Consider the following 27,431-nt stretch of genomic DNA (forward strand, 5'->3'; position numbering starts at 1 on the left):
AGTTTTTTTTTTTTTTTTTTTTGAGATGGAGTCTCGCTCTGTCGGCCAGGCTGGAGTGCAGTGGCCGGATCTCAGCTCACTGCAAGCTCCGCCTCCCGGGTTCACGCCATTGTCCTGCCTCAGCAGCCTCCCGAGTAGCTGGGACTACAGGCGCCCGCCACCTCGCCCGGCTAGTTTTTTGTATTTTTTAGTAAAGACGGGGTTTCCCCATATTAGCCAGGATGGTCTCGATCTCCTGACCTCGTGATCCTCCCATCTCGGCCTCCCAAAGTGCTGGGATTACAGGCTTGAGCCACCGTGCCCGGCCGGATTTTAGTTTTAATATCACAGTAGGTGTACGCTCACCACGTGATGCTGATCCGAATATAAAGCGGGGTAGAGTATCACATGACTCCAAACATAGCAATGAATGGATAGCTACCCGGTAATATTGCTCCTAATATTCCCGGAAGAAGCCTATGCTATTAGTCCGAATATGGCACTGAGGGTACAGCTCTTCTGAGATAGTGTTCCTAGTATGCAGAGGGGTAGAGGATGATAATAATTCGCAGGCTGTGTGCTCCCGCCCAGTGATATTGTAATTACTATCCTGGGAGGGAGAGGATGATATTGCACTCTGTACAGCAGGAGGCATACACCCAGTCTGGGATATTGTTCCTAATATCCATGGAGGGGACAGGCTGATATTACTCGCAATGTGGCACAGGGTGGACATTCACCCTGTTTCATCCTTCTCAATATTCCAAGGCCGAGAGACTGATATTAATCTCAGTATCACAGACACTGTACAACCCCTTGTGATACTCTTCCAAATATCCAGATCAGGTTCCCAGCAGCCACCCCCAGCCCGCCCCCCCGGCTTCTGGGAGCCCCATTGCCAGGGGTGCAGGCATCCCCCGCGATCGGGCTCCCAGCCGCCACCCCCGGCCCGCCCCCCTGGCTTCTGGGAGCCCCGTCGCTGGGGGTGCAGGCACCCCCCGCGATCGGGCTCCCAGCTGCCACCCCCGGCCCGCACTCCTGGCTTCTGGGAGCCCCATCGCTGGGGGTGAATGTCCCCTTTGTCCTTATCAGCATGTAGCTAGCAATATTGTGACATTTTTACTGCAGAGTGAATGATGACTGGGGCATCTTAAGAGGAGTTGTAGGGTGTTTCTTTCTGCATAGGTACCTCTTCTCCCTCCTACCCGCAATTGACAAGTGCCCATCCACTCCAGCATTAGAGATGCTACTAATATGTGAATTTTTGGTGGTCCCTCCAGGTGAGCCTTCCCAGACTTTCCCTTTTCCAGGAGCTCAACCTCCTGTTCATGTCTAGCTGTCTATCTACTCTAACAGAGCCCACTATCCTGTGTCTTTCCCAAAAATAGTGAGGGAACAATGAATTGGAAACCATAGCAAATGATATACATGTAGATGAAAACTTTACAACTTACACAAATAATCACTCAAAATCATCCTTACACTAAAAATGCAAGACTATACAATTTCTAGAAGAAACTATAGAAGAAAAGCTATGTGCCTTTGGGTTTGGTAATGAATTTTAACAAATGGCAAAAAAGGTTGATATACCCAGAAGAAATGACAATGTGAATTTCTTAATATTTATAAATATTTAAAGTTTATACTCTGGAAAATACCTTGTGAAGGGAACAAAAAGACATGTCACATATTGAAAGAAAATATTTGCAAAATACAGATCTGAGAAAGACTTTGTATTCAAAATACATACAAAATTCTTAAAACTGAACAATAAGTTAAACAGCCCAATTAAAAATGCACACAGATCTGAACGAACACCTCACCAAAGATGATCTACAGAAGGCAAGTAAACATACCAAAAGATGCTCAACATAGTACATAACTGAAAACCACAATGAGATAGCACAGCTGGTCTATACCTCTTACAACTGCTAAACTCTTTAAAAAATGACAAATTGCTGGAGGAAAAACAAGAACTCTTTTCATTGCTGGTGGGACACTGTGTATAAGACCAAAATATGCCACCCTAAAATATAATGGCAGGAAACCAGAATATGCCACCCAAAAATATGTCCCTTTGGCTTAAGAATTATTCCAAGCTGATTATTTTGAAAAAAAAAAAAGCCAACAAAGGAAGTTCTGAAAACAGAGTAGAAGTTACCCTTGTGTAAGGAAAATTTACATCTATAAAGGAAATCCCCATTTAAGAGCTACCTCTCTCTCTCAGCACCAAGAAGAGAAAGGTAACTAAATCACTAAAGAGTCTTATCAATAAGGTATACATGTTTTTAAAACTTTTCTGTTTTTCTCATTTTAATCTGTTGTTTGTTACAGAGGGTCCTATCTAAGAATTCCAAAAACACAGAAAATTATTTGTCCTCCCCTATTACAAGTTGGGCAGTTTTTTCCAAAGCTAAACAACTCTCACCTTACAATCCAAAAATCACATTCCTAAGTATTTTGACAACTACTTTGATGTTATTTCTAAATAAAAGCTACCATGCAGTTATTTACAGAAGCTCTATTCATAATGACCAAACGAAAAAAAGAATCAGAAAATCTTATAGTAGATGACTGTGTGGGAATCCACTCAGACATCAAGAGTTCTTATAAAGATTATTTAAACGAAAACATTTGAGATACTGAAGATAAAGGAAGAAATCTTACCAGAACTTACTTTATCCAATTAAAGCAGAGCTCCCAGAAAAATACAGCTGCCATTAACTCCATCCAAGGAGTTTCTTGCAAATTCAGCTGCCATGAAGACAGTGTACTCTTTCCCATTAGCATTGGTAAATGAAAATGAAATCCTAAGCTCTCAACTGACTGAACAGACCAACTCTTGGCTGACGGAACCCCAGAGTAACTTTCAAAACTGAGTTCTCAGCTTGTCCAGGATGGGATGATGGGGGTCAGATACACCGCGTTATTCCCCCTCGTTTGCTAACCATGATGAGGCTTTCTTCCCTAAGGATTAAACAGAAACCAGCCCTTTCAAAGGTGCCACCACTGATATCAACCTCTCCTTTCCTGCCTAATAAGAGACCACCCATGATGGAGAGGTTCTGGCCTGTGTACAGAGGATGCACAGAGCAAGTTTTCATGTCCTCTGCTTCACCTTTTAATGTCAGAGGGCTGAAAACTCTACCCTGGGATCGTGCTAACACTGCCATCTTTTGTACATGGGACCCATGAAGAAGCAAGAAACTCAATTGCACAAGCATGCATTTCTCCTTTCATAAATATTCATGACTCCTCCTAGAGTTTATTAAATATATGTTTTTGCCAATTCCACTCAGCATAAATTACTATTTCCTTTACATCTCCCTTGAAGCATCTGTTTCTGGCTTCTGGCTGGAGGCTATGCTTCCCAGTCTGTGAGAAGGACAATCCTGCAGGCTGCAACTCTTTATAGGAAATAAATCTCTCATTGGGTGTGGTGGCTCATGCCTGTGATCCCAGCACTTTGGGAGGCCAAGGCAGGTGGATCACCTGAGGTCAGGCGTTTGAGACCAGCCTGGCCAACATGATGAAACCCTGTCTCTACTAAAAATACAAAAAATTAGTCAGGCTTGGTGGTGGGCATCTGTAATCCCAGCTAATTGGGAGGCTGAGGCAGGAGAATCGCTTGAACCCAGAAGGTGGAGGTTGCAGTGAGCCGAGATCGCACCATTGCACTCCAGCCTCGGTAACAAGAGTGAAACTCTAAAAAAAAACAAACAAACAAACAAAAAAAACCATAAAAATAAGAAATGTCTCCTTTCCAAATTTATGAAATTGTCATTTTGTTAATCATTTTGGATGCTGAAGAACTTGTAATCCAATGAGTAGAAATGTTGGTAGCCCATTTATGGCTGTCAACCTGCCAATTCTGAGGAGTTTGTATGATCCTTAATCTGAAAGAATCTCATCCCATTAGGATTCTTGTCTCCTTTTCTGTTGCCTTTGTCCACTGGCTCTGCCAACAGGGGTCTTTCTTTCTCCTTGGCTATCTTTGGATAGGGGGGCTCCATCTTCTGTACCACCTTAAGGAATGCCTTTTGCATGCATGGCTAAGTCATTGAAAAGCCTACAGTTTCAGTAACATTTTGAGTGAGTACTCTGTGAAGCTGGGTTGGAATCTCAGGCGTCTCTGTCTGGAAGGTAACTCTTGGGATACACGTTTCTTATCCTAGCTTTGGTTTTGAGGCCTCTGTGTTCTCCTCTTGGGTTGGAAGTTAATCCTGGCTTTTTGTTTCATGGTGTCTCTGTGATCTTGATCTTGCTCTTTTCATGGGAACTTTTCAGTTGACTAAATTCTCCCTTCTCAAACCTCTGCTGACTATGTGTTCCACCAATATGGAGCTAATTCTACTTCCTTTCCTGTTTGCATGACTTTACTAAGAATAAGAATTATTTAGAACTTTAATGGCTCCTTTGAGAAAATTTTTATCTTCCAAACTGCCTCCTTTTAGATCTTTTCCTTCCCATTTGAGTCTCTCAACTCCCTACAATCACTGAAACTTTAGGCACCCTGCTCCATGCCTTGGAGGCTCTCAACATGCTCAAGAATCTGCAAAAGCAAACACCTGGGGCTGAAAAATAAAACAGAAAAAAAAATTATTTCTCAGCCTCTGTAAGATTGTATGTCAAAACAAAAGAAAATCTTACATATCTCCAAAATTATTAGCGAGAAAAAAGCTTTAGCCCTCATATGAAGAAGGTAAAAACTTGTTCCATTTTCCAGAAACACAGTTATAATACAAATAAAAAATGGGGCAAAGACAAAAACCAAGTCTTCTGTATAAACTAGTAAATTTTGTATTATTGTAATCACATTAGTCAGGGTTCCCCCGAAAGGCAGAATCAATGTGATATATGTAGATAGATAGATGAGAGAAGACTCATTAGGGGAATTGGTTCACATAATTATGGAGGCTGAGAAGTTCCACGATAGCCTATCGCCAAGTTGGAGAACTAGGAAAGCGTAGCATGGCTCAGTCCAGGTCAAAAGGACTCAGAATGAGGGAAGCCAATGGTGTAACTCTCATTCTGAGGCCAAAGGCCTGAGACCCTAAAGTTCTGATGTCAAGGGCAGGAGAAGAAGGATGTTTCCATTTCAGAAGGAGATAATTCCCCTTTCCTCTTCCTTTTCGTTCTATCTGTGTTCTCAACCAATTGGATGGTGCCTGTATTCATCCATTTATACACTGCTATGAAGAAATACCCGAGTCTGAGCAATTTATAAAGAACAAAGAGGTTTAATGCGCTGACAGTTCCACATGGCTGGAGGGGCCTCACAACCATGGTGGAAGGGGAAGCAAAGACGTGCTTCTTCACATGGCAGCAACAAGGAGAAGTGCTGAGCCAAATGGGAAAAGCTCCTTATAAAAACATCAGATCATGAGAACTCACTCACTATCATGAGAACAGCATGGCAGTAACCACCACCATGATTCAATCACCTCCAACTGGGTCCCTCCCACGACATGTAGGAATTATAAGAACTACAATTCAAGATGAGATCTGAGTGGGGACACAGCAAAACCATATCTGTGCCCATCTACATTGGGTCAGGGTTATCTCAGTGTCTTCCAGAAATACCCTCACACATATGCCCAGAAATTGTGTTTTACCAGCTGTGTGTCTCTTAATCCAATCAAGTAGATGTCTAAAATTAACCATCAGAATATTTATGCCTGATTCATGGCTGAAATTTCAGGATGAAAGCTATGAAATCTCTATTTGTGTTTGTATGTCTATTAATGTGTGTTATGTATATGTGATATTTTCTTAACTCAGGTTAGCGTTGCAAAATTCATTTATAAAATTCTTTAAAAGTGTTCTATTCTAACTTGGCTTGGAAAAACATAAGCATTTATAAATAAATATTCACCAAACTCCTAGAAATATAGGAACTGGTCAAATGTTTTTTAAGTTAACACGATTTGGATAAAACTTAGTTAAATAAGGTTAATATAATATTTTTGGTGTAATAAAACAACTATGTCTTCAAAGTTACCACTATCGAATATAAAACAAACATAAATTCCTATTCTGCTTGAGTTCTACTCAAATAAGCTAATATTATACTTACTAGAAACGTAAAATCTTAAAGCTTTTAAATTTGATTCTAATTAAGTTGTCATTCTTATGAAAAACATTATTTCTTTTTTATGGTGAAAAGATATACATATATTTAGAGTTAGTCAGTTGGACTCGGTTTAGATGATCCCAATTTTGTTGCAACATCCAAAGCATCATAATCAGGAGCGAGTCGAACATATGCCTTCTTCTCTTTATCAGGTCGAATCAGGATGTTGACTGTGGCCACATCCATGTCCCAGAGCTTCTTCACAGACTGTTTAATCTGGTGCTTGCTGGCTTTAACATCCACAATGAACACAAGTACGTTGTTTTCTTCTATCTTCTTCATGGCCGACTCAGTGGTCAGTGGAAACTTGATGATAGCATAGTGGTCAAGCTTGTTTCTCCTGGGGGTGATCTTCCGAGGATATGTGGGCTGCCTCCGGAGTCGCAGTGTCTTGGGCCACCTCAAGGTGAATGACATGTGGATCTTCTTTTCTGTATGTTGCTGTGGACACCTTTCAACACTGCCTTCTTGGCCTTTAAAGCTTTGGCTTTGGCTTTGGCTTTAGGAGGGGCAGGAGCTTCCTTCTTCACTTTCGGTGCCATCTTGTGAAAAGCGAAAAACATTATTTCAAAAATAATTTGTTTATTGTAAATCTGCTTAATAGTAGTTTCCAAAATACTTTTGGTAATTTTTAACCTTAAAGTTAAGCTAAGTAAAAGATTTGCATTAAATATCTAGACCATTTATAAATAAGATACAATACTAAAACATTACTTACTGAACATAAATAATTCAAGTTTATATAATTTTTGCTTCTTATTTTTACAGAGAGACTAAAGATATTTTGGACCATTAATAAACATGTTTTTGTCTACCACAATGAGAAATTGTACGATGAGGAAACTATTCATGTAGATGTTGGGAGATGGTATGTGTAGATGTTGTAGATGTTGGGAGATGTAGATGTTGGGAGATGGTATACTCATACATTTTCTAACCTACTATGGAATGCTAATATATGACAGTTTATAACTGTTTACTTGTTAGTTTTCTCTGGAAAATAAAAGATTACTAAGTATTAAAATTATAATCAATATGTGTAAATAAAACTACTAGAAGCAATAGAATAACTAGAAACAACTCTATGCAAAGCATGCAAGAAAAGTAGGGCATGATTCACAAGTAAAGTAGGATGTATTTTTTATAAGGAAAACCTTACAAAAAATACAAATAAAAAGAGATATCTAACCTTCCCTGTGTTATATTTGTATCAGTAAAATGTTGTTTTCAGAAATTATATAAAATTCCTGGAAATTTGTCAATGTCCTCCTTATCCATGCTATGTGCCAGTATAGAGTTATGAGTCATAATTCCAATTATTATTTTAAATGTTGTGCCGGGTGCAGTGGCTTATGCCTGTAATCCCAGCACTTTGGGAGGCCGAGGTGGGTGGATCACAAGGTCAGGAGATCAAGACCATCCTGGCTAACACGGTGAAACCCCATCTCTACTAAAAATACAAAAAATTAGCTGGGCGTGGTGGCAGACACCTGTAGTCACAGCTACTCGGGAGGCTGAGGGAGGAGAATGGCGTGAACCTGGGAGGCGGAGCTTGCAGTGTGCTGAGATCACGCCATTGTACTCAAGCCTGGGTGACAGAGCGAGACTCTGTTTCTAAATAAATAAATAAATAAATGTTGTATGCCACAGAAAAAATCAAATATCCTTGTCAACTGTGGTATAATCACAGACATTTCATACTCTTTGTCATTTAGATATTATTTCTCCCTGATGCTTTCCTGAAAGCTCCTGCGATCAGCTACAGGTCAGAATGTTCATCTCCAATACAGGACTCCCTCTGAGACTCATGGAAAAGAGTATGACAGGTACTCTGGTTAAAGACTTCTGATGATATTGCTTAAATAACTTTAAGACCATACACTTGACTCAGTGAAGATCTCCAGAAGCCTGGTGGAGAAATTGATGGGGTCATGAGACTGCTAACCCAAGATCCAGCAAGACTGGAATTGATTACGTGGCACTGAATGAACTGATGAAAATTGATTATAATTTTATAGCTTTTTAGAGCATTGCTAGTTCTTTAATATTCTAGTTTCTGAATTTAAGAAATCTCTTTCTCTTAATTTAACTGTAACTTACAACAATTTGGTAGATTATACTTTTGTAAACAGAAATGAAGCGTTTACATTTTTTTCCCTGCCTAATCTCTCCAGAATTTTGAAATTCTTACTGAATACTCTTTTTTTCATGATGATATAGTTATTAGCAAAAGTCCAGTAAGAATCTGTTCACCTTATAACAGGACATAATTGGAAAATTTGGTTATATTATCAAGATTTTTACTGGAACATCATATTTTAGAAGTGTACCTAAGATCAGTTACGACCAGCAATTTTAAGGAAGTAAGGTTGACTATTATGGAGACAATGCTTACAAAACATTGTGAGAAATGGGAAAGTTCTTCTTCAAAGATTGTAAAAAGTCACAATTTCTTACTATAAGATTGCTATCCACTGTGTGTGTGTGTGTGTGTGTGTGTGTGTGTGTGTGTGTGTGTTCCAAATCAGTTGTCCTAGCTTGCTCCGGCATGCCTGGACAGAACTAGACAAGCCCCAGCCCATAGTGTATGCCATTCCTTATTTGGAGATGCTTCCTTAACTATCCCTGGCAACTTCCTTTTCTTTCTTTGTTCTATTCCCCTTACCTAATTGAGAAAGTTTTAAACTAATAGCCAATTGGGTAAAGTGTAAAATGTGAGGTCCTATTCCAGCCAATGGTAACTGGACACAGCAGTAGGGTAGACACATCAGGTTATAAGTAACTCTGTCTCCTTTGTTCGGTGTGCTCTTGTGGCTGGACAGCTATTGAGTAGCACCCTTTCTGCAGAAAGTAAAGCTCGCCTTGCTAAGAGATTATTTGTTCCCATGTTAATTCTTTTTTTTTTTTTTTTTTTTTTAGAACACCAAAAACTTCATTCCCAACAGCACTCTGAGAAAAGTCAGCCTGATACTTACATTACAGGGATCACAGCGTTACAGGTTAGTAAAGAAGGTCATTTCCTGGTAGGCCCAGGAATTTAGGGATATTTGGGGGGACTCAAGAAGAGAGGAATTCACACAAAGCTATAAGGACTGCAGCTGAAATTTGATAGTATGTTCTTATCTTGGCTTTTAGCCTGAATGAGGCCTTTAAAAGTCAAATCTGAGATTCTGTATGAAAACTTCCAGCAAAGAAACTTTAAAGCACCTATGTGCTCATCTCCTGTTCTTGCTGCACTTACGTAAATAATCAAGCAAAATCTAACAAAACTATACTTGAATTTAAAACAAGAATAGTCTTACTTTGATTATGGTCAAAAATGATGGTTACTACAGAGAATAATTTTATGTTTCAATGGAAAACTATAACTTGGCCGGGCATGGTGGCACATGCCTATAATTCCAGCACTTTGGGAGGCCAGGAGTTCTAGATCAGCCGAGGCAACATGTTGGAAACCCCGTCTCTACCAAAAATATAAAAATTAGATGGGCACGATGATATGTGCCTGTAGTCCCAGCTAATCAGGAGGCTGAGGAGGGAGGATCACTTGCACCAAGGAGGTAGAGGTTACAGTGAGCCGAGATTGTTGCACCTTTGCACTCCAGCCTGGGTGACAGAGCCAGACCCTGTCTTGAAAAATTTTTTTTTTTTTTTAAGGAAAGCTATAGTTATTGTGGGTTATCAGATTCTAGTCTTGTTTCTTGTTTTGGGGCTATTTTTACCTCTTTGTAAACTGGATCCTGCCATCTGATGAATTTTGTCCCACAATGATACTTGTGGAATAAGAAGCCAAGTATTGTCTCTCCTACTAATATATCTATTGTCAGTTAATTTGAAGGTCTCCAACCCTGGAACAAAGTTAGAAGAGGTAGGTTTTGCTCCCCAAAATGCATAACCAAACTGTGGTACATTCATGCAATGGAATACTATTTAGCCATAGAAAGGAACAAGCTATCAACTCACACAAAGACATGAGTGAATCTTGTATGCACATTGCTAAGTGGAAGAAGACAGTCTGAGGAGAATACACACAGTGTGACCTCATTTAATGAGACACTGCAGAAAGCAAACTACACAGATGGGAAACCATTGGCTCCATGGGGTGGGGGTTTCAAGCATTTCATATGATACTTTAATAGTGGGATACCTACCACAATGCACTGGTCAAAATACGCAGAATTTTACAACCAAATGGGTAAATCAAACTCTATTCAAATTAAACAAAATTACTCAGGATGTGGAGTATCCCAGGACAGAATACATCATGTGAAAAATAATTTAACTATGCTACAAATTACTGTGGTTTGGATGTGGTTTGTCCCTGCAAAAACTCGTGTTGAAATTTGACCCCCAATGTGGCAGTGTGGGGCAGTGGGGCCTAGTGGAAGGTGTTTGGGTCATGGGGACGGATCCCTCATGAATAGATTAATGTTCTCCATGGGGATGAGTGAGTTCTGCTCTCACAGGAATGGATTAATTCCTGCAGGAGTAGGTAGTTAACAAGAGTCTGGGTTCCTTGGCTTCCCTCTTGCTTTCGTTCTTGCTATGTGATCTCTGGTGCACCCCTTGCTCCCCTTCCACTTTCCACCATGAGGTGAAAAAGACTGAGACTCCACCAGATGCAACTGCCCAATCTCAGACATTCCAGCCACCAGTATTGTGAGCCAAAAGGACCTTTTTTATTTATAAATTACCCAGCCTCAGGTATTCTGTTACAGAAGCACAAAACAGACTAAGACACAAATGTAGGAAAAAACTCACTGAAGGTGTAGGGAAAATGGTGTTGACCTAAGTCACTTTGAAAATTAATAGAATCCGTATGCTGAAGGCAAACAAACTATACTTCATCACTGGATTCTATTTTATAAAATTCTTTCCAACAGAAGCAATGGTGAACAATTGTAAAACCACAGTATCTGTATCTGGAATAAAACAATGACTTACATAAGTCGCAGATGGTAGTAACCAGGTTTCTCACTGTTGAAGTGGGAGGTTACAAATTAGCAAGGGGAGAAGGCTAGAATGATTCATGTGCTATTGAACGTAAACTTATGTTTAGTTTAATATAGATACACACAGTTCTACATAGAAAACTTTATAATTAGGTGTGTATAGGTAGGTTACACACACACATATACTTCCTAGCATTGCTAATGAGGAACAAGTGCTCATTCAACAATGTGCTCATTCGGCAGCCAGATGTAAGTTTTCCTACCATTCTGAAAGGAATGAGGCTCTTTGAAGAAATGTCTGATACTAGAACTGGGACAGTAAATATAGGAGTCGGGATAATCTTGAAGTATCAGAAAGTAAGTACTAAAAAAAATTAAAATATATCAAAGAAAAATAATAGCCAATAAAAACAGCTACTGATGGCCAACACAGGAATGAATTGTAGTGTTGAATAATAATTAAAGCTGAAAGTAATTATCTAGGTGTCTGTATTTGTATACACAGGTGAATAAGAAAACAGAGTTGCATAGAAATCTCCTTTGCAAAAGAATTCCAAGTAATTGATGTAGACACTCAGCCATCAATAATGTGGAGCCAACTCCTCACTCCGTAAGTGTGGGCTCTGCACAGTGACTTGCTCCAAAAGAACACATGCAGTATGGGCAAGGAGGAAAAATAACTTCACAGTGGAGAAACCTGACAAACAGTAGCTCTTCCAAATGATTCAAGTGAACATCAAAGGTGACAGTTCACCTTGAGAACATGCAGTGACAATGGGGGACATTCTACAAAATTCCTGACCAATCCTCCTCAGTACTATCAAGGTCATCATGACATGGAAAGCCTGACACACTGTCACAGCCAGGAAGAGCCCACAGGGACGTGATGACCACATGTCATGCGTGATCCTGGATGGGATCCTGGGTCAGAGTAAGACAGAACCAAGGGCATCCAAATGAAATATGAACTTTAGTTAATAATAGTCTATCAGTATTGGTTCATTAACTATGACAAATTATGTAAGATATTAATAAGCCATGTGAGACACACTGATAGAAGATGTTAATAAGAGATGAAACTAGGTTGCAGCTACATGGGAAATCTCTGCATTTTTGGGGGGGCAATTTCTGAGTAAGTAAAAAAAAGATGTAAAATAAAACTTTATTGAAAACAGTTATAATTTTTGAATACTTCTTTGTTTAATTATTTATACCACGAATGACTAGTAATTGACACTGTTAACTAGTCCTGTTTTTTTAAATAAGAGCATTTATGACACAAAAAATTAAACAGTACAGATTGATATATAAATCAAATGCTCTTTACATGTTTTCTGTTAGAGTAGTCACACATATGTGTAAACTTAATTATCATACTTTTTTCTTGTGCTGTAGTTGTGTCCTGGTTCATTCTCTAAAATGCTGTTCGCCTTAGACCGGGAAAAAAAACCTTACAGACTCTGTTTCAATTCATGGCTAAATATTTTCAAAACAGTGACTTTGTAAAAATATGTTCCAATGGAAAATTGATTCATTGTGATGGGATCACTTATTCCAAAGACTTCCTGTCTTCATTTCGTGTCCATGGCTACCTTTTAGCCATAATACAAAAGAATTGCCCATGTGTTTCTTGTTGTTCTGAAGGGTTATAGATATACAGGGGTTGGTTATATTCATGTTTATTTACATATATGTTTAAAATTGTCCATATAAGGGTTTTAAAGATTCCATTGGAAGCCTTATGTTTTAAAATGTACTCAGAATTTGTTTTAACCAGGGATGTTAAGACCTGCAGACATGGAAGTGACTGTCCCATTCAAACTCATAGATCCCTAGAAATAGGAGGCACAGGGACGCCCCAGGCAGAGGCAGGAGAGGGGAAGGCACGGGCAGGATCCTCTGCTGTAGTCTCTGTGGGACAGCAAGGGCAGGTAGGGCAGGCAGGCTTAGGCTGCACAGCGTTAATAGCTTCAGCAGGCTCTGGGGCATAGGGGCCATTTCTAGTTGTCTAGTATCTCACCCTGTGGTGATTAAGGAAGGGCGGTATTGTCTCCTACAGTATCAGAGCTAGATAAAGTAGGTGGTTAGGAGTATGGGTTCTGAATTGGTAGTTTAATTGGCTGGTCCTGGGAAAGACAATCTTTTCCCAGTATACACTAGATGCTAGAGCGTCAAGAAAACAGAAAATAAGAAAATATAAGTAATGCATTCTGTGTGTACAGATGGAGTCTTCTTTTGCTTCCCCAAAGGAAGAGTCCACAGGAGCCTGGCACTCCTGGACCTGAGGAAACCCTGAAAATGTTGGTATCTGCAGATCCTCTCCAAAAAGAGGTCGCCAATCTCCTAAGACTACAAGCTGATCCCAGCATTCTGGGAGCCAAGAGGGAGAAAGAATCCGCTGATCTCCCTGCTCAGTAAATTGGCTTTCACTAAATACTGTCTTTGCATAAGCAGCATTATCCTGGAGCTTAGAAAAGTTCTGTTTCAGTATCTGAAGAAAATAAATTGTTTCTTTTTCTGATGTCAGGGAGGAGCATTTGACTGCCAGTGTGGACTGAGGGGTCTTGGGATCAGTCTTCCCAATGTGCTTTGAACCGACCCTCTGTGTCTGCCTCACCATCTCCTCAGCTTACCTAGATACTTGGGAACCCTAACACAAGCCCTTCTAGGAGTCTGTGGTGTGGCTTAGCTGCCTCTGTAGGAATCTCTTGGGGTTAAACATTTTCCACTCTGCTAAGTCAGTGCCATCTGTTCTTTGGCTTCATCTTCAGAAGACCCTGAGCCCTTCCCCACCCTCCTTGCCCCACCCTCCACACCAACTGCGTGGCGCCCTTGAGGCCATAGGGTTGCTACCATAGGATTTTTGTATTGAGTGCTCTCATTCCAAGCAACTGTGAGAGATTTCTATGGCAGGGCCTCCGGGTTCCTGTCAAATTAAATTGTAGTTGAGTGGTGGGTGCTATTTAAGAAGCATCCCCCTTTCTCCTTCCTAACAGAGCCCTGAATTATTCAGTCACGTGGTTTGAAACGTGGGGTGGGTCCCGGTTGACTTAACCAGCACTGTCTCACCCTGTGTCACAGTTACTGGTTCCAAAGTGAGTGTATAACTGAGGCTCATGCCAGGTGCCACACAGCACTCCCTTGGTCCCCCTAATGGACTTTGGGATGGGCGGGGTCTGAGTTGTTCCAATTAGAGTCAAATACAAGTTGCGCTAGGTTGTTAGGAACAAGAGTGTGCTTGTTCATGCTCCCTCTTTGGTGAAGAATGCAACCTCAGAAATTGTTCCTGGAGATTTTGCCACATGCAGAATTATTCTGGCTTCACTGAAGGCAGAGCAGAAAATTGGGAAGAGACTGAGTCCTGGTAGCATCCATGAGCTTCTGTGCTCAGATTCACCCTGAAGCCTGGCCTCCTTCTTAACTACCCACCTGAGTCAATAAATTCCCTTGTATTTAAAGTAAAATTGAGCTGGATTTTTAGTTATTTGCACCTGCAGGTGTTCTGTGAAGCTGGTACTGTGAGTTTGCATCTGAGAATATTTACAGTGTTTCTCTCATGGTTGAGTCAATCATTTCAAGGATGCTCTGAGGGTAAAAAGAACGATGAATTGTGAAGCAGTGAATTGTGCTGCCAGGCACAATTCATTGGACAATAGAAAGCCTCATCTCCTGGGCAGTAGAAAGTTTCATTGTACATAAATTACATATCTTGTTTCTGTCTCAACCTCTTATTTTTTCATATGCAAAGGAGGTAAGGAAATCCAAATAAGTCCAGCAGCTAATATGCCTCTCAGACATGATCCAAAACAGAATTGAATTATGTAAGCTTTGTTAAAATTCATCATCATCATTCATATTTCTGAATATTTAAATTAGAAATTCTGAAAAAGTAGTTTGTTTCAGAGGTAGTTTGTATGTAGGTAGGTATTTTTTCAGGATCAAAAGTTTATTTTTTATTATCTCATTGAGTTTAATTTACATATAACAAAATTTAGTAATTTTAAGTGTACAAATCAATGCATTTTGACAAATATACATATAGTCATGTACACAACAGTACCATTAAAATACATTTCATTACCCCCAAAATTCTCTTGCATGCTGCTGTAGTCAGTGACCCCTGCCCCACACCACAGCTTCCGGCAGTTGCTTTCTTTCACTCTAGTTTTGTTTGTCTTAGAATATGATACAGGCCACATGCAATGACTCAGGTCTTTAATCCTAGCACTAGATTGAGAAGTGGGGATCACTTGAGCCCAGGAACTTGAGACCAGCCTGGGCAACATGGCAAAACCCCATCTCTTAAAACACACACACACACACACACACACACACACACACACACAAATTAGCCAGGTGTGGTGGCACACCCCTTTGGTCCCAACCCCTTTGGTCCCAGATACTCAGGAGGCTGAAGAATCACCTGAGCCTGGGAAGTCAAGGCTGCGGTGATCTGTGATCATATCACTGCACTCCAGCCTTGGTGACAGAGTGAGATGTTATCTCAAAAAAGAAGTATTTGATATAAATGGAATCATATAGAATATTCTCTTATACCTAGTTTCTTTCAGGTATTCTAATGCCTTTGAGATACGTCCATGTGATTTCCAGTGTATATGTAATTCTTATGTTGGGCAGTAACCGTTGTAGGAATATATTACAGCTTATCTACTCTTCAGTGATAGACTATTTTAAAAATATTTGGCTATTAAGAAGAAAGTTGTTATGAATACTTATATTCAGACCTTTGTGTCAACAGATTTTCACTTCTCTTGGTTGAAAACTTAGGAGGAATTATTTTTTTTTTAGGTTATGGATTTTTAAATGATTGTCAGTTGCCAGTTACTTTAAAAAAAAATGTAAGTTCTTAAATTTTAAAGTTTAGGATGCCTGACTACCCTGACAAAAACAAGCAATGGGGAAAGGATTTCCTATTTAATAAATGGTGTTGGGAAAACTGGCTAGCCATATGCAGAAAACTGAAACTAGACCCCTTCCTTACACCTTATACAAAAATTAACTCAAGATGGATTAAAGACTTAAACATAAGACCTAAAACCATAAAAACCCTAGAAGAAAACCTAGGCAATATCATTCAGGACATAGGCATGGCCAAAGACTTCATGACTAAAACGCCAAAAGCAACGACAACAAAAGCCAAAATTTACAAATGGGATCTAATTAAACGAAAGAGCTTGTGCACAGCAAAAGAAACTCTCATCAGAGTGAACAGGCAACCTACAGAATGGGAGAAAATGTTTGCAATCTATCCATCAGACAAAGGGCTAATATCCACAATCTACAAGGAACTTAAACAAATTTACAAGGAGAAAAAAAAACCATCAAGAAGTGGGTGAAGGATATGAACAGACACTTCTCAAAAGAAGACATTTATGTGGCCAAGAAACATATGAACAAAGGCTCATCATTACTGGTCATTAGAGAAATGCAAATCAAAACCACCATGAGATACCAACTCATGTTAGTTAGAATGGCGATCGTTAAAAAGTCAGGAAACAACAGATGCTGGAGAGGATGTGGAGAAATAGGAACACTTTTACACTGTTGGTGAGACTGTAAATTAGTTCAACCATTGTGGAAGACAGTGTGGCAATTCCTCAAGGATCTAGAACCAGAAATACCATTTGCTCCAGCAATCCCATTACTGGGTATATACCCAAAGGGTTATAAATCATTCTACTATAAAGACACATGCACACGTATGTTTACTGCAGCACTATTCACAATAGCAAAGACTGGGAACCAACCCAAATGCCCATCAATGATAGACTGAATAAAGAAAATGTGGCACATATACATCATGGAATACTATGCAGTCATAAAAAAGGATGAGTTCATGTCCTTTGCAGGGACATGATGAAGCTGGAAACCATCATTCTTGGCAAACTAACACAGGAACAGAAAAGCAAACACCGCATGTTCTCACTCATAAGTGGGAGTTGAACAATGAGAACACATGGACACAGGGAGGGGAACATCACACACGGGGGCCTGTTGCAGGGTCGGGGCCTAGGGGAAGGATGGCATTAGAAGAAATACCTAACATAGATGAAAGGTTGACATGTGTAGCAAACCACCATGGCACGTGTATACCTGTGTAACAAACCTGCACGTTCTGCTCATGTATCCCAGAACTTAAAGTATAAAAAAAAAATAAAAGTCACAGGATGTTTATGATAGTATCTATTACACTGATGTTGACATCACACATGGCTGACTATTTGGAGACTCCAAGTGAAATTTCTTGCAGTTCTCAGTGCCAGGAAAATATGTATTTCTGGATAAAAACTCAAAAATTTTAGAAAAACTTCCAAGTTTCATAGTCTAGAGCTCTAACACTGGAATCTTCCAAATTTAAGGATTAATGATTTACCTAAATCTAAAAATAGTAGGTTGCAGATGTATTTAAACAGTGTGCCTAGGTAGTATGCTTATATATTAAGATTAAAATGGTCTTCTAAAGTTTATTAATTCTAATATAACCTTTATTGTTTCATGTAGACATATCTTTCTGGTTCCCAGGATAATTTAAACAATTAATTCTAAGCAACTATTAACTTAGTTCTAGATTGGGATATCTATTTATGCATTTGAAGCTTTAGATATGTATTTCAAATCAGAAATGTGTGCTGGTCATGGAAAGTTGTGACTTAGAGCCTCAGGTAAGTTTTTTTTCATGTGAACATACTGCTTCCAATTGTTGTTATGCCCAGAGCAGACAATTAATAAATACCCTTGGAACTGAATGAGTGATTAACTGCAAATATCACAATACATCTTCTTAGCGGGAATGATAATTAGACATATTTAGTCCTTGCTGTAACCTAAGAAAGGAATTCTTTTCATTAAATGTTTAATGTCTCACCCTGTTCATACAGCCGGAGTTACTGATTCAGTTTGATGTGAATTCAGTCTTATAAAAGACCCATCATTAAAACCTGCACTTATGCTTCCTATAGTATTGGAACTTCCAACTTGTATACAAAGTAGATATCCTTCATATTCTTAAAAACCACAAGAAATCTCCCTTTATTCATAATAAACACAGAATTAGGTATTCTATTAAACTGAACAATAGAACTCACTGGGAGTGACCACATAAACTATATCACGAATTGTCAAAGTGTCTGGAAAAGTCAGTGGGCCATTTCGCTCCACGCTGTGCCATGAGCCAACCAAGAGGGTTGTCAGTGACTCTGCGTGGGTCACCCAGGGTACGTGGTGCTGAGGCTGTCAAAGAGCAAGACGGGGCTGCATCTAAACTCAGGCCTCTGCTAAGTGTCCGAACTCGGGCAAGATGCTAAAGACTTTAGAGACGTTTCCTTTTCTATGATTGGGGTTATAACACTCACCCTGTCAGGTTCTCGTGTGCGTTGACAAGGCCGGCACGTGACACACCAGGGGCAGAGCTGGACGGGAACCTTCTTCCTCAGACATCAGGGTCCTCATGAGCATCAACAAAATAAAGAGAGCAGGAGAGCAGGAGAGCAGGAGAGCGGGGGAGCGGGGGAGCGGGGGAGCGGGGGAGCGGGGGAGCGGGGGAGCGGGGGAGCAGGGGAGCAGGGGAGCAGGGGAGCAGGGCATCTCCAGCTGTGTCGGGACTGCAGCAGGGACTCAGCAACAATCAGTCTCTTTTTCTTGTTTCATCCAAATCATATATTTAAAAAATAGGTGGGGTTATCATGGATGTTTATATTGATTCCTGGGATCAGACAAATATACCTTTCCTTGTCATGCTGTTTTCTCTTCCCAGATGGTTTGAAGAGCTTCGTTTTGGACTTGATATTCCTGGAGTGCATTTCTTTTTCTAATTAGTTCAGTCTTGACCCTGAGCCATCACCCCTCCAGAGTAGCAGGATATTCCACTCCACCATTGTTGGGGTGCCACAATTTCACTACTAATCAAAGGCTCCTTGGTTACTGAAAAATGAGAGACGTACCTCTAATAATCAGTCTAGATTGTCACTGCTCACTTCCTCATTTTCCAATTCCACAGGGGCCCCCCAAAGCCCGGAAGGTCTCATTTCAGACTTCTTATAGACCATGGGAACCAGGAAACACTGGGAACCCTAGGGCCAGCACCCACCTCATTTGCACCCTGTCTCTGTTTCCATCACCCTCTAGATATTGCCACAGAGCAGTGTTGGGACCCACTGGAGATCTGACTGCTCCCAGTCTGGGAAACTGCCTTCTCTCCCTCCACTGATATCGTATTTCTACTTTCCACCCCACAGAAATCCTTGAACTAATCACAAAAGGGATTGGTAGTTACCTGGTGTGAAGCAGAGCTGAGCCAAAGGATGAAGCAATATTGCAATGGACTCTGTCATTGATATCACTAGTTCGCAAATCTGTTACCACTATGGTCAAATTTTTATATTCACTTTAAAATTATAACTCATTCTGCTCATTGTATTCAAGGCAACATCTACCCTAAAATATACTCAGGCATTAATTTACGCTCTTCTGTTTACAAATGAGAATTCATAAGCAAATTGAGGTAGCAATTACATTTTTTTAAACTGAAGGCAAAACAGAAGACATATACACATACGTCAGTGAAACAAAACAAAGAGCCCAGAAACAGACTGAAATACAGCCAGCTGATCTCTGACAAAGGAGCAAAGGCAATTCAATGGAGAGAGGAGAGTCTTTTTAACAAATGATGCTGGAACAAATGGACATCCATGTGCAAAAAAAAAAAAAAAGAATCTATAAACAGACCTTACACCTTTTACAAAAGTTGATGCAAAGTAGATATTAGATCAATATATGAAATGCAAAATTTTCAAACTCCTAGAAGATAACATAAGGAAAAACTCTAGATAACCTCGGATTTGGTAATTCTTTTAGATACAACACCAAAAGCATTATTCACGAAGAAAAATATTGGGAACTTGAACTTTAACATAAAAAAACTTTAGTTTTGTGAAAGATACTGTTAAGAGAATAAAAAGACAAACCAGAGACTGTGAGAAAATATTTGCAAACTATATCTAAGGATTCATATCTGAAATATGCAAAGAACTCTTAAAACTCAATAAGAAAACAAACAACCCAATTAAAAATGGGTAAAAGCTGAACATTTATGCAGATGGAAATTAAGTATATGAAAAGATGCTCTGTATAATGTCTTATTAGGAATTGCCAATTAAGACGACAGTAAGATACCACTACATACCTATTAGAATGGCCAAAATCCACAAGACCAAAAACAGCAAATGCTGGTGAGGATGTGGAGCAAAAGAAACTCGCATTCATTGCTGTGGGCATTATGTGACATTTTGGAAAAGGGAAAATTACATAGATAGCAAAATGATCAGTGGTTGACAGGGGTTGGGGAGAGGAAAGGATGGATGGGCAGAGAGCCTTGGCTGTTTAGGGCAGTGAGACCACTGTGTGCGATTTCACAATGGTGGACCCACGACAGTGTGCAGATGCCCACACCCATTGAATGCAGACCACAAAAAGGTATTAATTACAAAAGCCATAAACTTTCATAATGAAATAAATGTTTTTTAAAAGAAGATAGTGTTGTTCAGTTACTGTCTAATTTCTGAAATGGAGATGGTGGAGCGCTTCCATGGTTGTGAGGATAAAAATAGATTAGAGAATGTAATAACTAAAATAGGTGTATAAACATTGTTAAACTATTTTATTCTCATTTTAAAAACATGCCTTAAATATATTTGTTATGCTTTACAATTGAGCAAGTAGTGCAAACACATTAATATAATTCTCCTCTAGCTCCACTGAGAAGCCAGGACTGCAGGGCTTCAGTGCAGGACTGCACAGCTCCACCTGCACCTGCCAAATGCAACAACCTCTTTCAGTGTCATTAAAATATTTCAATAGGAGGATTGAGTTTAGATCCAACCTGTGTTTTCTCCCCTGGAAAACAAAGGTTTTTTTGAAACAAAGAAGGTCTTTACCGTCTTCATCCGAAATGCTGAGGCATCTGCAATGTCTGCTGTAAGTGACACCAGGCTCTCCTCTGAAATCTAGCAATGGGAAAATAGACTGTAGATTCTGCTTTCAGAAAGGTGGGAATCAGAACTAAGTCAAAATGCCATGTCCTCATTCATAAACATCTTATTTTACAAATTCCACAGGTTTAGTTATTTTGGGATTAATATGGGCCTATATTAAAGTGCATTTATTAATTTAGCATGAATTGTTCAAATGCATTCTGGATCCTGAGCTTACATCCAGCAATGCTGAGTGTGTGCCTGTGTGAGTCACCAGCAATGAAGAGCCTCAGGTTATTGTATTTATAAAATGAAGGGGTTTAGGCTTGCTCTGATTTTTTAAAAACCATTTTTAACAGTAAAAACTGTTTTTCTTGCTATATAAAAATGTACAAGAAAAACTCAAACATTACAAATGATAAATTATAATTTTATTAATATAAATATTTTTGTGAGCTCAATTTATATGACTTAGTTATTATAAAAGAAATGAGCAAGGCCAGGCGCGGTGGCTCAAGCCTGTAATCCTAGCACTTTGGGAGGCCAAGACGGGCGGATCACGAGGTCAGGAGATCGAGACCATCCTGGCTAACACGGTGAAACCCCGTCTCTACTAAAAAAATACAAAAAAACCAGCCGGACGAGGTGGCGGGCGCCTGTAGTCCCAGCTACTCGGGAGGCTGAGGTAGGGGAATGGCGTGAACCCGGGAGGTCCAGAAACACCGTTTTTACATTGCCATAGCTAATGTTAACATCTCCTAGAATAAAGGGGGGAGTCACCACCAAGGGTCAGTTCTGGAGTGACGGCATTATTCTTTTTGCATATAATGCAGTGACTCCACATTGCACCAGTGGCTTGGTCAAAAAAGACAAAATTTCTGGGGAATTAGTGTTGATTATTTTTAGATATCATAATCTTGGCTTTATGGACACCTTATATTAAACAGATCTCACTTGCCAAATGCCACAGGATGCAGGCCAACAGACAGGCTCCGAGGGCTCTTGTGAGCTGGAACTGCCATATAAGCAGAACCACAAGAGAGATGGAACACTGCCCATATCCAACACAGCATAGCCACCCTGAAAGCCTCACCCTTTCTTTTAGAAATGTGTTTAGATTTTATACACTTTTGCTAGATTTTGTTATGTAAGATTTATGTATTGAAAGGTCTTAAAGATTTTTAAATGTTGAGTAAAATGTTCACGAGTATAGTTTATATATATAGATGTATATGAAACAAACCTGTCATATAATTTATTTTCTTTAAAAACAAGGCACTGGCTGGGTACAGTGGCTCACGCCTGTAATCCCAGCACTTTGGGAGGCTGGGACGGGCAAATCACGAGGTCAGGAGTTTGAGACCAACCTGGCCAACATGGTGAAACTCGGTCTCTACTAAAAATACAAAAAATTAGCTGGGCATAGTGGCAGGCACCTGTAATTTCAGTTACTTTGGAGGCTAAGGCAGGAGAATCACTTGAACTCGGGAGGTGGAGGTAGCAGTGAGCCAAGATCATGCCACAGCACTTCAGCCTGGGTGACAGAGTGAGACTCCATCTCAAAACAAAAAACAAAAAACAAGACCCTTATACAAATTACCCTTGGAACTTTTATTTAGAATTTAAGGTTATTTGGGGTTTAGTGTCATGTAAACAAAATTCTCCAATTGCTAGGGTCCTCTTGGGGTGCTGCATTCCTGTAAGACATGATCATGCCAGAAAAACAGACCCTTCTGCACCTAGGAACTCAAATGCCAAGGGTGATGCCAGATCAACTTTCATTACTGAGTCATATATTCCTAAATTCAGTGTATCATAGAAAAACAGACATACCCTTAACAGTTTAACCTGACAAGTTCTGAAATACTTCCGTTGCAATAAAAGTTGTGAAAAGGCTATCTTGCTAGAGATCTCTGACTCAGAGAAGAAAGTGAAGGCTGGGCACGGTGGCTCATGCCTGTAATCCCAGCACTTTGGGAGGCGGAGGCAGGTGGATTACTTGATGTCAGGAGTTCGAGAGAAACCTGGGAAACATGGTGAAACCCTGTCGCTACCAAAAATAAAAAAATTAGCTGGGCATGGTGGTGGGTGCCTATAACCCCAGCTACTCAGGACGCTGAGGCAAGAGAACGGCTTGAACCCTAACCCGAACACGAACCCTAACCCTAAACCTAACCCAAAACAGAACCCGAACCCTAACTCGAATCTTAATCCTAACATGGAACCAAACCCTAACCCTAACCCAACCCCAACCCTAACCCCTAACCCGACCCCGACTCCGAAACTGACCCTGACCCTAACCCCTAACCTCTAACCCTCTAACCCTCACCCTCACCCTCGCCCTCGCCCTAGCCCTAAAACCCTAACCCTAAAATCCTAACCCTAACCCTTGGGTGGAGAGAACCTCTGCGCGCAGGATTCAGAGGGGATTTCGGTTTCCCGTTTTCCACACTGAACCATTCTAAGTAGTCTCTGACCTTCGTTATTCAGGGCTAGAAACAGAAAGTATTTTATTCACTGTGGATGCGGCCCCGAGTTGTCCCAAAGCGAGGCGGTGCCGCCAACGTCTGTGCTGAGCACAACGCAGCTCCGCCCTCGCGGTGCCCCCACGCCAGGGTCTGGGCAGGGTAGAACGCTGTTCTGTCTTCACGGTACCCCCGAGGTCTGTGCAGAGGAGAACACAGCTCCGCCCTCGCGATGCTCTCAGTGTCTGGGCTGAGGAGAATTCAGCTCCGCCCTCACAAACGTACAGCACCGGCGCTGGCGCAGAGTCGCACGCCAGGCGCGGGCGCAGGCCGACGCAGGCGCAGAGTCAGAGGCAGGCAAGGCGCAGGCACAGAGTCGCACGCCAGGCGCGGCGCAGGCTGGCGCAGGCGCAGAGTCAGAGGCTGGCGCGGCGCAGGCCCAGAGTCGCGCGCCAGGCGCGGCGCAGGCCGGCGCAGAGTCGCAGGCCAGCGCGGCGCAAGGGCAGAGTCGCACGCCTGCGCGGTGTGGGGGTGGGGGGAGGGTCGCGGCGCAGGCGCAGAGACGCATGCTGCGAGGGGAGCGGCGGAGACGGGCGAAACATCAGTAATCTGAAAAGCCGGGCTCCGGTGACCTCTGCTTGCAGCCGCGCACTACAGGGCCCCCTTACTCACAGTGCTGTGCCAGTGCGCCCCTTGCTGGCGACTACAGCAACTGCAGGGCCCTCTTTCTTGCAGTGGTGGCCAGCGCCCCCTGCTGGCGCCGGGGCACTGCAGGGCCCTCTTGCTCGCAGTATAGTGATGGCACGCCACCTGCTGGCAGTTGGGGACGTTGCAGGGCTCTCTTGCTCACAGTGTAGTGGGAGCACTCCCGATGCTGGCAGCTGGGGACACTGCCCGGCCCTCTTGCTCCAAGTGAAGTGGCGGCTGGCTCCCCAGCTGGCAGCTGGGGACACTGCCGGGCCCTCTTGCTTGCCTTGTAGTGGGGGCACGCCCCCTTCTGGCCGCTGGGGGTACTACAGGATCCTCTTGCTCAGTGTGGTGGCAGCACGCCCCCTGCTGCCAACCAGGACGCTGCAGGGTCCTCTTGCTCATAGTGTGGTGTCCGTGCGCCACCTGCTGGCAGCTAAGTACACTGCAGGATCCACTTGCTCACAATGTAGTCGTCGTACGCCCCCTGCTGGCAGCTGGGGACGCTGCCGGGCCCTCTTGCTGGCAGTGTCGTCGCAGCACAACACCTGCAGGCAGATGGGGACTATGCAGGGCCCTCTTGCTCCAGGTGTGATGGCTGGCGCCCCCTACTGGCCACCTTCTGCACCACTTAACGTTGGAGCGCCAGTTATTAAGCGCCTTCAGTTCTGGAAATTCAAACTGAAACGGAGCTATTACTGGGGAGAGCTGATGTCCCGGTTCTTGTCTAACTTGGAAGAAGTATTTTCACCAAGAGGCAGTACAAAGATGGCAGATAACTTCACTGAAAAAAATACAGTGTGAAGAGCTTATTGTAGAAAAATAGGAAGGAGTAGGCTGATCGTGCAGGAAAGCAGCCTAAGAGTCCTGTGCAGGGAATTTTATTTTGGACTTCTTCACATTCCTGCCTCTGTCTCAAGTCTCCACCTGTTTTATTTGTCTGGATTTCCTGCTACTGCCTTGGGTCCCCAACTTGCCCCACTTAGGCTTGTGGGACCTCCTCACTGTTGGTTGAGGCACATGTGTGGTGATCAATCCGAACTCACTCTGGCACCAGGCTCCTTCCCGCCATCCCAGGCAGGCTGACAGCAGTCACATTTGCATCTACTGTGCCTATCTCTTTTGAATGTCCTTCTCTGCCCTAATCTGTACTTATGGTGCCAGGTTTCTTTTAAGAATGTCCCCTTTGTCCTTATCAGCATGTAGCCAGCAGTATTGTGACATTATTACTGCAGAGTGAATGATGACTGGGGCATCTTAAGAGGAGTTGTAGGGTGTTTCTTTATGCATAGGTACCTCTTCTCCCTCCAACCCACAATTGACAAGTGCCCATCCACTCCAGCATTAGAGATGCCACTAATATGTGAATTTTCGGTGGTCCCTCTAGGTGAGCCTTCCCAGACTTTCCCTATTCCAGGAGCTCCCCCTCCTGTTCATGTCTAGCTATCTATGTGCTCTAACAGAGCCCACTATCCTGTGTCTTTCCCAAAAATAGTGAGGGAAAGATTAATGGGAAACCATAGGAAATGATATGCATGTAGATGAAAACTTTACAACTTACACAAATAATCACTCAAAATCATCCTTATACTAAAAATGCAAAACTATACAATTTCTAGAAGAAACTATGGAAGAAAAGCTATGTGCCTTTGGATTTGGTAATGAATTTTAACAAATGACACAAAAGGTTTATATACACAGAAGAAATGACAATGTGGATTTGTTAATATTTAAAGTTTATACTCTGGGAAAGACCTTGTTAAGGGAACAAAAAGACAAGCCACATATTGAAAAAAAAATTTGCAAAATACAGATCTGAGAAAGAATTTGTATTCAAAATACATACAAAATTCTTAAAACTAAACAGTAAGTTAAACAGCCCAATTAAAAATGCACACAGATCTGGACACCTCACCAAAGACGATCTACAGATGGTAAGTAAACATACAAAAAGATGCTCAACATAGTAGATAACTGAAAACCACAATGAGATAGCACAGTTGGTCTGTATCTGTTAGAACTGCTAAACTCTAAAAAAATGACAAATTGCTGGAGGAAAAACAAGAACTCTTTTCATTGCTGGTAGAAGACAGTGTGTAAGACCAGAATATGCCACCCAAAAATATGTCCCTTTTGGCATAAGAATTATTCTGAGCTGATTACTTTGAAAAAATGCTAAAAAAGGAAGTTCTGAAAACAGAGAAGTTACCCTTGTGTAAGGAAAATTTACATCTATAAAGGAAATCCCCGTTTAAAAGATCTCTCTCTCTCTCTCTCTCAGCACTAACCAAGAAGAGGATAACTAAATCATTAAAAGAGTCTTATCAACAGAGAACGCATGGAGTTAAGTCTGTATAAGAAAACTTACCCTTGTCTACTGTGCTTTTGCTTGCTATGTCCCCACTACTGAGCCTCAAATCTTCTTTCTTTAAGTTGAAGATAGCATTTACACTTGAATTGAAAGCCACCTACTGGGGATTTACTCATTTTTCCCTAAGTATCTCCCATGTATCCATAAGGTATACATGTTTTTAAACTCATCTACTTTTTTCTCATTTTAATCTGTAATTTGTTACAGAGGGTCCCATCTAAGAATTCCGTAAAGGTAGAGAGAAAATTATTTTTCCTCCCCTATTACTAGTTGGGCAGTTTTTCCCAAAGCTAAACAAGTCTCACCTTACAATCCAAAAATCATATTCGTAAGTATTTTGACCGCTACTTTGATATTATTTCCAAACAAAAGCTACCATGCAATTATGTACAGAAGCTCTATTCATAATGACCAAAGGAAAAAAAGGAATCAGAAAGTCTTACAACAGATGACTGTGTGGGAACCCACTCAGACATCAAGAGTTGTTATAGGGGCCAGGCACGGTGGCTCGCTCTTGTAATCCCAGCACTTTGGGAGGCTGAGGCAGGTGGATCACAAGGTCAGGAGATCAAGACCATACTGGCTAACACTGTGGAACCCTGTCTCTACTAAAAAAAATACAAAAAAAATTAGCTGGATGTAGTGGTGAGCAGCTGTAGCCCCAGTTACTCGGGAGGCTGAGGCAGGAGAATGGCATAAATCTGGGAGGCGGAGGTGAGCCAAGATCGCACCACTGCACTCCAGCCTGGGTGACAGAGAGAGACTACATCTCAAGGAAAAAAAAAAAAAACTTGTTTGTTTTATATTTAATAGTGATAACTCTGAAGACATAGTTGTTTTATTACACAAAAAATA

General features: G+C 41.3%; 1 pseudogene; it reads right to left on the bottom strand.

The window, feature by feature from the left end:
- Positions 1–4,823: 4,823 nt before the first annotated feature.
- On the bottom strand, positions 4,824–23,864 carry LOC139361505 (large ribosomal subunit protein uL23 pseudogene; annotated as a pseudogene).
- Between the last annotated feature and the right edge of the window lie 3,567 nt (positions 23,865–27,431).

Source organism: Macaca nemestrina, unplaced genomic scaffold (assembly GCF_043159975.1).
Source record: "Macaca nemestrina isolate mMacNem1 unplaced genomic scaffold, mMacNem.hap1 Scaffold_54, whole genome shotgun sequence".
NCBI classification, from domain to species: domain Eukaryota; kingdom Metazoa; phylum Chordata; class Mammalia; order Primates; family Cercopithecidae; genus Macaca; species Macaca nemestrina.